General features: G+C 44.2%; 1 long non-coding RNA gene and 1 other non-coding gene across 2 annotated transcripts; one reads left to right on the top strand and one right to left on the bottom strand.

The window, feature by feature from the left end:
* Positions 1-689: 689 nt before the first annotated feature.
* Positions 690-772, bottom strand: TRNAS-GCU (transfer RNA serine (anticodon GCU)). The gene has a single exon. It is a non-coding gene; the product is annotated as a tRNA-Ser (tRNA).
* A 473-nt stretch (positions 773-1245) lies between these two features.
* On the top strand, positions 1246-14461 carry LOC111750148 (uncharacterized). The gene is made up of 4 exons (XR_002785290.2): positions 1246-3586; positions 10849-11026; positions 11251-11336; positions 11868-14461. It is a non-coding gene; the product is annotated as an uncharacterized LOC111750148 (long non-coding RNA).
* Positions 14462-15003: the final 542 nt, after the last annotated feature.

Below are 15003 nucleotides of genomic sequence, written 5' to 3'. Positions count from 1 at the left end.
ACCTCCCCCCACCCCCCATGGCGTGGGACTGGCCAGGCCTCCACAGGAATTCTGGCTGAACCATAATCAGGCCGTGGGAAATGCGAAGGCAGGGAGACACCATGCCAGGCCTGGATGCCAGCCCCCTACCCCACTCCGTCGATGGGACAAGGGAGTGCCGAGGTCAGATGTGCCTTCGTCACAACACAGCTCAGAACCCAGCCCCCTCACCACACTACCCACCTACCCCGGTGCCGTCTGGGAGCCTAGTGGGGCCATTTCAGAGCAAAATCCCATCAGAGAAACCTGCCTTCCTAGGAGGAGTTCCCAGACTCTGCCAGGAAGGCTGGGGTTCTGTGTTAAATGGAACTCAGCCTCCAGCAACTCATTCTCCTCTTTGCCAGGATCTGCTGTGAACAGGTGGAGGGGAGGAGACCCAGCAGCCCCCCAATCCAAGTCCCATCAGTCTAAACTGTCTAAAAAATAAAAATAAAACCTGTTGCTGTTGAGTCAATTCCGACTCATAGTGATGCTATATGACAGAGTAGAACTGCCCCATAGAGTTTCCAAGGCGTGCCTGGTGGATCTGAACTGCTGACCTTTTGGTTAGCAGCAGCAGCTTTTAACCGCCATGCCACCAGTGTTTCCAAACCACCGTGCCACCAGGGCTCCAAATCTCACTCCCACGACACAGTGGGGAAAGGAAGGAACGACAGAGGGTGGGAATCGAACCCACGCATGCGATGCACAATAGATTAGCAGTCCATCACCTTAACCACTGAGCCACCTTGTCAGGAGCTTCAAAGGAGAGTGAGTTCCCCGTCACTGGAGGTGATGTGTGTCTGTGGTTATAGATGTCAAATTCTTCATCCTCCTGCTTCCCCACTGGACTGCAAGGAAGAGACTGGTTCTAAGTCCAGAGTCTCAGAGAAGTTAATTTCACAGTTTCTCTCCATTCCCAGATCACTCGAAACTTCTTTCCTCAGCTTTCATCCAGACAGTGTTAACTCCAGGCTATATACCCCGGTTTCAGTAACGTTTATAAATGAATTGTTGTTGCTGTTAGCCGCCGTAGAGTCGGCCCAACTCAGGTAAGCCCCATGCACAAAGGAACTGAATGCTGCCAGTCCTGCAGCAGCTCCACAATCAGTGACAGATCAGACGTCGTAATCCACTGTTCATTGGCTGATTTTCAGAAGTAGATCACCAGGCCTTTCTCCCTGGTCTGTCTTAGTCCGGAAGCTCTGCTGAAACCTGTTCAGCATCATAGCAACACACAGACCTCCACTGACAGATGGCTGGTGGCTGTGCATGAGGTCCATTGGCTGGAATCGAACCGGGTCTCCCTCATGGAAGGCGAGATTCCTACAGCTGAACAACTGCTGCCCTCATTATGAATGAATTAGAGTGTCTCTTTTCTTGGGACAGAAAATGGCCAGGATCATACAAATGACAGAGGGTGTTTTCCTCATTTTATTGGAACTCAGCCCCATTCAGATCTGTTTCTGGATACCTCCTTGGCCCTCCCTAGCAGAGACCCAAACAAGGGTCATGGGGCACATCCTTGACAGATGTCAAATCTTACTCTCTTCTCTTGGGCTCTGGGACTTGAGACAGGAAGTCGGAGGGAAAGGGGAGGGACTTCTCTGCTCCTTGGCCTGGCCTCCTATGGGGCTCTGGACAGCTGGGTGGTCAGTTCCACTTTGCCCATCCCATTCTGTTCCTCCAGTGTCTTCAGTCACTGCACGTGCTTCTCGTTGTTTCAAGTCCTACTTCCTCAGTGGCCAGACCATGTAACAGGGAGTTATGAGTTTAGGAGAAAGCAGCTCCATAGGGCAGGCTCTCACCCCACCCTGGTTACCATGAAGATAAGGATGTGTCAGCTGGTGTCAGCTGGTCACAGCCTCCAGGGGTGCAGCAGGATTCGAAGTCCTAGAGATTATGTGAAGTCTGGAGCCTCACCTCTGGCAGCTCAGCCTCAAGATCTTCCTGACTCACCGCCATGTCTGAGTCTCCATAGCCCCTGGAGTTTGGACTGTGTTCTTTGGCATTTATTGAGACTTGGTCTTGAGTGTTTTTCAGACTTCTTCCTGAATATCTGTGCGTGTGTACATGCATGCGTGTGAGAGAGGCATATGCAGACAGACAGAACGGGAAAGAGTGACACAGGGAGACAGAAGAATATACTACCTGTAAGAGATCCTCTGAGGCCAGAAACTTTCAGCCCCTCAAACTGGGGCTCCCTGAAGGGAGAGCTGTGTCTCCCCGCTCCCCGTCAGACTGGGACTGCCTATAGGCAGGGCTGTGTCTCCTCCTCAGAGTGGGACTCCCACAGGGCAGGGCTGTGTCTCCCCCTTAGACTGGGGCTCCCTGAAGGCAGGGCTGTTTTGCCTCAGACTGGGGCCCCCTGGGCACAAGGCTGTGTCTCCCCCTCAGACTGGGGCTACCTGAGGGCAAGGTTGTCTCCCCTTCAGACTGGGGCTCCCTGAGAGTAGGGCTGTGACTCCCCCTCAGATGGAGGCTCCCTGAGGGCAGGGTTGTATCTCCCCTCAGACTGGGACTGCCTAGGGGCAGGGCTATGTCTCCCCCCTCAGACTGGGGCTTTCTTAGGGCATGGCCATGTCTCCCTCTCATACTGGGGCTCCTTGAGGGCAGGGCTGTCTCCCCGTCAGACTGTGGCTCCCTGAGGCAGAGGGCAGGGGCTGTATTCCCCTTTCCCCTCAGGCTGGGGGTCCCTGAGAAGCTGATCTATCTAGGAATGAAGAATACTTTCAAACCACAAAAAGGAGCTCTGGTGTGGCAGTGGCGAAGTCCTGGGCTGCTAACCGAAAGGCCTATGGTTCAGCTGTGCTGGAGAAAGATGTGATGATCTGCTTCTGTAAAGATTCATGGTCTTGAAAATCCTATGGGGCAGTTCTATTCTGTCCTATAGGGTTGCTATGAGTCGGAATCGACTCAATGGCGATGGGGGTTTTTTTTTTTTAATAAGTACTCTATATGTACACTACGTGTGACGAGTCCAAGCACTTCCCCTAAGTCTTCAGGGGCTTCTATAAAAATGCCCAGGGAATAACACCCCAGTTCTCTGCTGGAGTTCTGGGAGTTCCAGCTTGGGGTTCCTGGTTAACACACATAGTTCAGATGGACTTGCAGGCCTGGGACTCCCCGTGGGACTGCCCAGCCCGCCAGCTGCCTCCTAGCCCTTCCTCTTATTCACGTGGTTCTTTTCCTCCCCTTGCTGTGGGGCAGAGGGGGTTGGAGTCTGGAACCTGCAGACCAAGGCAATCACTGACAGAATAGTCCTCCTTGGCCCCCACATCAGCCAACCGGATTCACAGGCCCGGGGAATGGGCTGAGGGGCAGCTTGCTCAGGACTGGACTCAAGCAGGACCTCTGGTTTCCTCCTTTCTTGCTTGGCCACCCATGGGAATAACAGCTGGCTCACTGCTCACTCCTTGGCACCACCTGGATCCAGAAGGGCAGGCCCCTTCTCGCCTGTCATGACACCGCCTTGGAGAAGGAAGTGGGGGAGAGGTCCAGGAGCCAGGAAAGATAAGGAAGAGAAGGACCAGGAGTAGGAAGAAAACAGGGGAAGATCAGGAGGCAGGTCAGTATGGGTACAACTGTACAACTGAATGAGGTAAAAAGTAGGGGGGGTTTATTGTCTATATTGCCCTTTTCTCTTTGTCACTGAACAAACAGAACCCTCACAGGAATGTAAGCTAATTAAAGGCTGGGATCTTTGTTTTGTCCACCATTGTATTCCACATGTCTAGATGCCTGGCACATAGTAGGTGCTCAGTATTTGTAGAATGAGTAACCGATTCCCAGCTGGTATGATTTCATGGACTTTGGCCTCTTCGGATTCTTCTGTCATGTTTCTGAGTCTCCTGGGTGGTGCAAATGTTTAAGCGCCTGACTACTGATCAAAAGGTCAGTGGTTTGAACCACCCAGACTTGGAGAACTGCCTCAGAAAGGTCACAGCCTTGAAAACCCCATGGAGCAGTTCTACTGTGCACCACAGGGTCACCAAGAGTTCAAACTGACTAGATGGCAACTAACAACAACAACAACATCATGTTTCTGACAGTTTCCTCTCCAGCCTACCTCCACTCACACAGACGACATGCCTACCGGGACTGTGTGGAGTGAGCCTAGGTTCCAGGGTTGGTTCTGCTCCTCTCCGTGTGTGATCAGGCCAGTTTCTGCTCCTGACCAGGTCTCTGTTCTCACATCTGTGAAATGAGGGGGATGGATTAGTTTAGTGGCTCACAAAGACTTTTTTTGCTTCCAAGCAGTGGAGCCCTTTCTCCAAAGGAAATTTTAAGCAGCAGCTCAAAAGACAAAATAGCTGATTCTACAGGGTCTCTAAATGGGGAGGAGAGAGAAGGAGCTGAAGCCCACCGCCTCCTCACCTCATCTCGCTCCCCCTAGTTTCCCTGGGCCCCCCTGGGGCTCCCTTAGGCCTCTGCAGAGCTCAGCTTGAGAACCCTGGAGGGCTTGTTCTCCCAGAATTCTAAGGTCCCAAAGAAGGAAAGAGAAGAAGGAGGAAGCAGATGAGGATGAAAAAGACCCTCTTCGTCCACAGTGCCTAGAGACAATGGAGGGGGTGGTCAGTGTGGATTTTATCATAACTTGGTCCCTCAGGAGGGTGGAGCAAGAGGGGCTTTAATGTGTGTGGGTGTGTGGTGTGGGAAGGGGAGGCTCCACCAGCATCAAATCCAGCCCCAGCTCAGGAAACTCAGAAAAGACCATTTGAGCCAAATTCATGTACTCTGAAATCTTAAGAGCCCCTCCTTGCAGGGGGAGAGGTCTGGGAAGGGTCCTGGTAGCTGGGAGCCTGGAGCATTTCCCTGGCCCAACTCTGCAGGCCTCAAGTATGTCCTGCCAGCCAAATTTGCTCATCGCGTGGGGCGCCACTGCCCCCTTGTGGTCACGTCGGCAGCAATGCTGAAGCTTCCTGTTCTGGGCAGGGCTGCTCAGCATCTATGGGAGGGATGAAGACCTCCCAAAAGTCAGATGCTCTCTTGCTGGGGTCAGGACTGGGGAAGTCAGGGTATCTCTGCTCTGGCTTCACTTTTTCCTTTAGGCCAAGTGCCCCCAAGCAGGAACCACCAGAAACCAAAGCCATGTAGTGTCATGTGCCCAGCCTCAAGCTGGGAGTCAAGAGGCCAAGGCTTGAAAAATGCTGCCTCCAACACACTGTGTGTCCTGGATAAGTCAGGTAACCTCTCTGAGCCTCAGTGTCCTCATTTATAAAGTGAGACCAACAGACACTGTCCTGCTGGCCTCAGGAGCTGTTGTGAAGTCTTATTAAACAACCTTCACGTGAAGCTCTGGGCAGGTACAATGGGTTATAATGTAGAGTCACTGCCAAGAGGGAAGCAGAGGAGGGCAGGTTTGGAAGGCACCAGCCTGGAAAAAGTAGAGCTAGGGAGTCCACAAGACACAAACTTGAGAAGAAAAGCAGGAAGGAGGAACTCACAGCATGAGGCTCCAGACACAGGCTCCCAGGGTTCCTCGCCCCTTGCTTTTAAGTAACTCATCTTGTTTGCAAAGCTCCTCACACCCCAGAATTCTCCCTCCAGGAGCTGCAGCCCGTGTCCCTCCAGTCTCCCCCCATTAAGCCTCCCCCTGACCCCATGGCAGGATACTATGAATGGACATTAGAGCCCTCACATCTGCACAGAACATTTGATGCACAGGAACCGTTGTGTACGTGAGGGAGGAATTGGAGACCTCTTTGCATCATGTGAAATTATTGTGCAGCCCCTCTTTATCACCAGTTCATCCTCTTTTAGCCACCTGGTTCTGCTCTTGCCCCTGTGACAGCCCCTCATCACAGGGTCTGCCCCGACCCTGTTCTTTAGTCTCTCCAGCTGTCCTCACCCACTACTGTGATGTCCATTCTTGCATCTCTGCAGTGATCCCAGATCGGATTCTCGATTCCCTTATTCTGCATCTCTGGTCTGGAATGCTTTCTTAGTAATTGTCACAGCCCACATTTCCTGGCCTTATCATATGTGAGACACAGCGTTAGGTGCGTTACACACGTTCTCCCACTGAATTCTCACACAAGGGAAATATGAACATTATCCCATTTTAGAGAAGAGGAAACTGAGATTCTGAGAGGTTAAATAACTTGCCAAAGTCACACCACTAGAATACACCCCCAGGTTTGTCTTATTTGAAAGTCTGTGCTCATAACCATTGCACTCTCCTGCCTCCCTCACTTTGTCCTGCTTCTCTCTGAGTTGCCATCACCAACTGTGTGCTGCACATTTCCATCTGGATAGCCCAGGGTCTCCTCAAGTTCAGTGTGTCTAGCACAAGATTGAGGTCCTTACCCTCTACACACACACATGCACGTGCACACACACACACACACACACACACACACACACACACACCAGTTCCTCTTTTCACTTCCTGTAATGGCCACACAGTCCTCTCAGCTACCTGGGCCGGAGATCTGGCTTCCCCTTAGCCTTGCTCCAGGGCCTCTCAAGGGTCAGGAGAGGCTGGGGACACTTCTTCTTTTAGAGTGCCGAGTAATTTTTTTTTTCATCTAAAAAATTTTATTGTTTTATTTTTTTACTTTAAATACAGTAGTATTCACTTCTTTGGTAAACAGTTTTATGAATCTCCATGCATAGATTCTTGTAACCACCACAGCAAACAGGATACAGAATAATTCCAACACGCTAAAGAATGCCAGCATTGGGCAAATCTGCTGCAAACGACCTCTTTAAAGTGTTGAAAAGCAAAGATGTCACCTTGAAGACTAAGGTGAGCCTGACCCAAGCCATGGTGTTTTCAACTGCCTCATATGCATGTGAAAGCTGGACGATGAATAAGGAAGATGGAAGAATTGATGCCTCTGAGTTACGGTGTTGGCAAAGAATATTGAATATACCACGGACAGCTAAAAGAATGAACAAATCTGTCTTGGAAGAATTACAGCCACAATGCTTCTTAGAAGCAAGGATGGCAAGACTATGTCTCACATACTTTGGACATGTTATCTGGAGGGACCAGTCCCTGGAGAAGGACATCATGCTTGGTAGAGGGTGAATGAAAAAGAGGAAGACCCTCAATGAGATGGACTGACACAGTGGCTGCAACAATGGGCTCAAGCATAACAATGATCATGAGGATAGCGAAGGACCAGGCAGTGTTTTGTTCTGTTGTACCTGGGGTCACTGTGAGTGGGAATTGACTTGAAGGCACCTGACAACAACAACAACAAAGAATGCCAAAACCTAGAAACCACTAGCCTGTTTTCTGTCCTGTATTAGTTTCCTGTGGCTGCTGTAACGAATCACCACAAACTTGGCAGCTTAAAACAGCGGAAGTTTATTCCTTTATAGTTCTTAAAGCCAGAAATCTGAAATCAGTATCACTGGCATGAAATCAAGGGTCACACTTCCTCCGGAGGCTCTAGGGGAGCATCTGTTCCTTGCCTCTTCCAGCTTCTGCTGGCTGCCAGCATTTCCTGGCTTGTGGCCCCATTACTTCCAGTCTTCAAGGCCAGCATCTTTAAATATCTCTGCTCCCTCTTCCTCTCTTCCCCTTGCCTTTTCCTCTGTAAAATCTCCCTCTGCCCCCCCCCCACTTTAGAATGATACTTATGCTTGCATTTAGGGTCCACCTAGATAATCCAAGATCATATTCCCATCTCAAGATCCTTAATCACGCCTGCAAAGGCCTTTTTTATCATACAACATTTACAGGTTCCAGGATTAGGACATGGATACCTTTTGACAGGGGCCATTATTCAGCCTGCCAGGTGTCCCTAGCACCTTTTTCAGGTCATATAAATGGAAACATACAACAGGCAATCTTTTGAGACTGGGTTTTTATTTTTTTATAACTCAGCATAATGCCTTTGAGACTCATCCAAGTTGTTTCATTCATCAAAAGTTTGTTCCTTTTCCAAAGAAGATATACAAATGGCCAATTAGTGTATGAAAAGATGCTCAATATTTTTAGTCATTAGGAAAATGCAAATCAAAAGCACAATGAGATACCATTTCACACCCACCAAGGCGCTCCTTGGAAACTCTATGGGGCAGCTCTACCTGTCCTATAGGGTTGCTATGAGTTGGAACCGACTCTATGGCAATGGTTTTGGGTTTTAAAATGACTTTTTTTTTTTATTATCAGAAACAAACAAACAAACAAAAAAACAGAAAATGAGCATTGGTGAGGACGTGGAGAAACTGGAACCCTCATCCACTGTTGACGTCACTGTGGAAAACAGTTTGGTGGTTCCTCGAAAAGTTAAATATGAACTTGCCGTATGACCCAGCCACCCACCCTTAGGTATACACACAAAATAATTGAAAGAAGGGACTCAGACAGATACTGTATACCAATGTTCATTGCAGCACTATTCGCAACAGCCAAAAGGTGGAAATAGCCCAAGCGTCTACACCAGCAGATGAATGGATAAGCACGATGTGGAATATTATTCAGCCATAAAGAGAGATGAAGTTCTTATACATGCCACACATAGATGAACCTTGAAGACTTTACGCCGAGTGAAATAAGTCAGATGCAAAAGGACAAATGTATAATCCTACTTATATGAAATGTCTAGAATTGGCCAATACAAAGAGATCAAAGCTTATTAGTGGTCACCGGGGGCTGGGGGGAAAGGAGAGAAGGGGAGTCATTGTTTAAGAGGCACTGACTTACTGTTTAGGATGATTAAAAAAAAAAAATTAGAAATGGGTAGTGGTGAAGTTGTACCACATGGTGACTGTTATTAATGTCACTGAATTAATACACTTAAAAAGGCTAAAATCGAAAATGTTTAGTTATATATATTTTACCACAATAAAAATTTTTAAAAATTTGCCCCTTTTTATGGTAAGTAGTATTCCATTGCCTGGATATACTATAGTTTGTTTAACTATTTACCAGTTGAAGAACACTTGTTTCATTTCCAATTTTGGATGATAATAAATAGCACTTCTATAAACATTTGTGTACATGTTTTTGTATGAACGTAAGTTTTCATTCCTCTAGGCTATATAACTAAGAGCAGGATTGCTTGGTTGTGTGGTAAGTGTGTGCTTAACTTTAAGCCACTTGACTACAGCACCACCACCGTGTGGCAGCATTGATAAATTACAGGCTAAACTTCCATGAGGACATAACTTCTAGAATGTTGAAGTGTCCTCCTCTACCAGTTTCTTCCTTCTCCTCCGAGGTCTCGGCTAGCAGGGCCCCCACTCAGGGATGGATTATCCAATAAGCAGGGTAAGCACGTGCTTAAGGCATCAACAAAACAAGGACACCAGCTGTCCAAAACAAAGTGCTATACAAACCAAGCATACAGGACACAAGGAGAAGTGAATGCCACAGTGGAAGGGCACTAAAGGAAACTGAAAGCAGCTCGGGTGCCAGTGCAAGAGAATGTGGGGGCCAGAAGTAAAGTTCACGCAGGGTAATGAGGGCACCCACACATGAGGATGTTTAAACTACAAGGCCCCTACCACTTCAACACCTTCTTTGACATCTGCCTCCTACAGTCCCCTCCCATGTAATTGAAACTCCTTATCTCCGCAAGTCTCTTGGGAGTATTTTATTCCTTTCTAATAAACAAGAGGTGGGGGTGGGCTGTTGAGTCCAACTCTTGCTACATTCACCCCATACGCAGCTGGAATCAACAGGAGCAGTTTCTGGGCAAGGTCGGATTATATGAATAGATAATAGGTCTCTGATTCATTTTGAGAGAACCATCTCGCACATCCACATTGCTGATCCAGTAACTCCAGCCAGGAGGGCCAGCAGTGCTCTTTGCCGTGATACAAACTCAAGGGTATGTTGTTGCCCACGTCCTGGTAAATAACCAAAGGGAACTCCAGTGCAAGACAACACACAAAAGAACTTGAATAAATCGCGATGAATTTAATCAAGTTACTTTCTAACCGTATGGCATTTACATACAGAATTATGTCCCCTGTTTTGTAAACAATAATATCTATAACTTTAACTTTAAAATATGTTTGGCATACACATGATGCAACCTAGCATACATTTAATATAATATTAACATGAATAAGACTTTAATATCATACTAACATAGCAAATGTCCAAAAAACACTGGAAATATTAATATTTATCTCACATGAAAAGTTTTAATTTATGTATTGAGTGAGTTTCATTTTTTATTGTCTGTTGTGTGGGACACAGTACTTGGTATTACTCTATATATGCTAATAATCGAGGTATTAGGCACATTAAGAGGACAAAGAATTCAGTATTGATTTTTTATGCAAAATGTTTCTGTTCTGCAACAAGGAGTGTGTTTCTAAATTTATCTTCCAAGAAAACAACAAAGGGCGTCTATCAGCACATTACACTTACATCTTGTCAGGATATTTACGTATCTCCGAGTAAGGAGATTGAACATTCCTCGAGGAAATAAATGAATATTCAGATAACAAAAATTATATAAACATATTTTATTTTCCATTTCTCTTCAGACTGAACTTCTTTTAAGAAACCGATACTGTTATGGCCTGCAAAACAAACTGGCTGGTCTAGAAGTGGTACAATTATTACATCAATTATGTATGTATCTCCAAATACGGGAGTTGAACAATTCCACAAAGAAATCAAATGTACATTTTATAAATTTTGTACCTGGTAACAATCATTTTCCTTTTCATTTTGGAATGATGGGATATAATCTCACATTCAGTTCTCTCTTGTCAACCACGTAAGAAAGTGCCAGTGGCACTACGATTACCTGACTCGTGAGGTATCTGGTCCTGTCCTGTGCAAAACTAACCAAAACACGTCTTCGGATTGAGCATACCCTTGTATTTGTATCATGCTTTTTGTGATCAATCTAGCCCCTGTTGGGTATCAGCAGTAGCCCGAAGAACTGTGAAGATGCAGCAGCAAAGGCTGGAAAGTGAGTGTGCAAGTTCTTAAGTGTTATTTCAAGATGAAAAACACTCATGGAGATCTGCAAAGGGCTCGCCAACAAACATCATACCACAAACGACTGAAATTATTTCCGACTGCCTTGTAAGTCCAATTTTTTTTTTTTTTTTTGACTCTCTCAGACCTGGAGAACAAAATTCTGTTTCATATCATTTTTTTTTACTTACTACTTTTCAAATATAAATTTTTATGTTATCATCCAAATTTGAATGTAAATTTTATTTGATAAATTTTATTTATTTTCAATTATTCAAATTTATTTGCCTTGATAGACCCAAATTTAAAAAATGACATACTTTTATTTCCAGATAAAATGAAATGGCAATAACTAAGTGGAGCACAAAAACGAAAGCTCACAGGAGATAAAAAGAAAAGGATTTGTGGATCCCTAAAGGTAATTTCAAAATTAACTTCCCTTTTAAAACGTAATGTATCCAAAGAGACTTCTTCGGTTGCGCACTCGCGTTTACTGGGTGCAAACCTTTGTACTAGTACTGCTAGTGCTGAAATTACTAATAGCAATGAGAATATAACAGAATTTGTTACAAATTCTACATCCAATCCTTGCTATAGTAATAACAACAGTATAGAAAGTGAAAATATTTTACAATCTGAAATTGTCATATCTGCAGACCCCATAAATAACAGAAACGGAAGTCCTGCTCTGTGAAATAATTTTTCTTCTAATGATGTAAATTATTGGATCAAAAGAGGGCTGAGTGATTGTCAACATCACAGTGGAACATTTGAAAAATTTTGTCGAAACTTTCTGGCTCTGTAGCCAGAACATATGGCTAGGGTGCAAAGCTAATGATGAAAAATTATAAAAGGGAGTGACTACTGTATTCTTCATCAGTCAGCTCTGTTTATTGTTCTGTTTGCAAACTATTCCGTCCCAAATCATTTAATTCTCGATTTCCTGCAGGTGGATTTAGCGACTGGCACAACTCAAATATGATAAACATGAAAACAGCTCAATTCACAGAGGTGGTATGTTGCCGTATTTAAACTGAAGACATGGTTTCGACTTAACTCGTGAACTGGAAACACAAATTAATGAAGAACAGTATTGGAAAGTCATTTTCTCATACAGATCAGCTAAGTATTGTTTTAAGATACAGATCTCCATCAGATGGATGAACGGTTTATCACATTTACTAATTTAAAAAGTCATACCAATGAAGAAATTGCAAATAAAATACTTCACTATGTGAAGTTTGCAAAATTGATTTTTGTAAGTGCAGAGGCCAGTCCTACGACAATGCTGCCAACATGCCAGGGTGCTATAAAGGCGTGCAACAGAAAATTTTATAATGTAGTAAATATGCCATTTTCATACCATGGGCTGTGCATTCCCTTAATTTTGGAGGATGTAGCGCAGTAGATTGTTGTCTGGAAGCAGATGATTTTTTTCTACTGTTCAGTTACTCTACACATTTTTTATCACCTTTATTCACCTACGGGCAGTTCTTAAAACATAGGCAATGATCGAGTATTAAACACCTTTTTAACACATGTTGGGAAGTGCATGCTGTAGCAATGAGTGTAATCCTGGAATCGTACACTCAAATTCTAGATGCCTTAGAAAATATTGCTGAAGACTAGACACAAAAAGGAAACACCAAAAGAGAAGCTGAAAACATCGCCAAAAAATGTGAACACTAGAGTAGGCATTTATGTTGGTTATGTGGGATAATATATTGCAGCATTTTCATCGGATGAGTCAAGCTTTCCAAGAGTCAGAAGTAAATTTAAAGACATGCACAGATCTCTACCAGTCATCAACAGGGTATTTACATAATTAAAGAGAAAATTTTGAAAACACAACAAAACAAATACTGCCAAATACTGATTATCAAGCAGCCTGCCTTCATAGGAGCATTAGAAAGAAACAAGTAAATAATGGAAGTGCTCCAGAAGTATTGCGTGCCGGAGATCATTTTTGGGTAACCACATTCTGCACCACCACTGATGCACTTGAATCTTGCATGTAAAGAAGGGCAAAAGTGTAGGAAGTTCTTTCAAATAGATTTTCCTTCTTAAACAATGTGGATATACCTGATGAAGAAGGCATGAAGGCATCCCAGAAATCAGTGCAGGCTTATCTCAATGACTTAAATACAAACCTTTACAGAGAAGTACGATAATTTCATTTTTACGTGAGAACTAAGACTACAGATTCAGCAAAGACATATTTTATTCACTTAGTTATGTATGAATCCATAAAAGAAGACAAAATACAATGCGTGTTTCCCAGTGTTGAAATTGCTTTACACATATTCCTGACTTTAATGATCACAAAACTGCACAACAGAACGCTCATTTTCGTTCCTCAAGAGACTCAAAAACCCTCAGTGTACAACAAGGATTCAAGAAAGACTCGATTCATTGTCCTTATTATGTGTGGAAGTAGATATTTTTTGGCAGCTTATTGTGATGAAATCATTGAAGAATTTGCAAGTGCAAAGAATAGAAGGAAGTGTTTTAAATTATAACATGTTAGAGGTGAAAGATTTTTCTGAAAAAAAATTAAATTTTTCTGAAAATAAAATATTAAATTTTCTTTTATGACATTTTTCAATTTGTTCGTTTATAATTATAGTATTTATAACCAAACAAGCATCAAAACTGCATTATGAGCCATTTAAAGGAAAATTGGTGACAGTTAATTTTTCGTGGTGGGAGATCATCAGAATTTTACATTGACTGTAGAAACAACTAAGCTCACTGACTCTTTTTCTTTATTGTAGAATAGGTGGAATATTCTTTTTGTAGAAAATGGGGTATATAGTAAAAACCTTAGTACCCTGCAGCCACTAAAAATTTTATAATCCAATTTATCTCATTCAGCTAAAATGGCATACGCCATTTTGGTGTTCAATCGCTGATACTATAGTCACATTTAAAAAGAAGGTACATCGTGGATAGCTAACACACGCACACACATATATACATGTGTATATATAACTCAGAAATCCTGGTGGCATAGTGGTTATAGAGCTACAGTTGCTAAGCAAAAGGCCGGCAGTTCGAATCCACCAGGTGCTCCTTGGAATCACTATGGGGGCAGTTCTACTCTGTCCTTTAGGGTTGCTATGAGTCCGAATTGACCCGACAGCAATGGATTTGGTTTTTGGTTTTATATATAACTCACACATCCTGCTTGAATGCATGAATAAGCAGAGGAGGGAGCACCACAAATTATCAGTGTTCAGGGCCCTCACATGCCTTAATCTGACTCTGATGTCACTAGTGCCCTAAAAATGGCCATTTCTAAGCAGCTCCTTTTAATGCATTGAGTCTTTCAAATCTATTTAAAATGCAAAATGGACATAGTTATCGTTTAAGCTTCTAGTATGCTCTCCAAAACGGCTTCCATTCCAGGCTCTAGAATATGTGTTTTTAACTCGATATCAAGGGATGCCTTCAGGGCAGCCCATGAATCCTTTGAAGCCGTTAGCCAAAGTGTATGAGCATTTGAGTATGGGCATCTTTTCTGGGGTGATAATCCATAGCCTTTGATGAGATTCTCCGAGGGACCTGTAACTCCAGAAAGATTACAAAATCATGGCTCTGGGGTGACACGGGCCACAGGTGACTCTAAAAGGAGGACAGGGCCTGGTGTCTAAATAACTGGGACAGAGAAACAGGGAAGGTATTATCGAACTTTTGAAGATGATGAGAATGTTTGCTCTCCCTTTTCTCTACTCCCGGGCTCTTGACATCCCCTTTGGTCCCAAACTCCTTCTCTCCAACCCCCACCATGGGGAGTACAGAGGGAATTTAAACTTTCTTTGCAGATGAGTGGCCATCTGTCCTTCCAAAGGTTTATGAAGGAAGAATTTTATAGCCTCCTGGGGAGAAAGATTAATCCAAATTAGCCTGAGGCAAAGGAACCAGGCTATTCAAGATAACAGCATTTAAAAAAACAGTCCCTTGGCTTGTCTTCAGATCAGGTGCCTGAGCTCTGCGTGGGAAGCTGATAAATGATTCAGTTATGTTTTCTGTTTGGGGAAACTGCTTGCTTTTATCTCTGATTGCTTCTTTATTTAGCAACTCAC

This window comes from Loxodonta africana, chromosome 1 (genome assembly GCF_030014295.1).
Source record: "Loxodonta africana isolate mLoxAfr1 chromosome 1, mLoxAfr1.hap2, whole genome shotgun sequence".
Classification (NCBI taxonomy): domain Eukaryota; kingdom Metazoa; phylum Chordata; class Mammalia; order Proboscidea; family Elephantidae; genus Loxodonta; species Loxodonta africana.
Note: the sequence above shows the minus strand (reverse complement) of the source record. Positions and strands in the feature narration are given on the sequence as shown.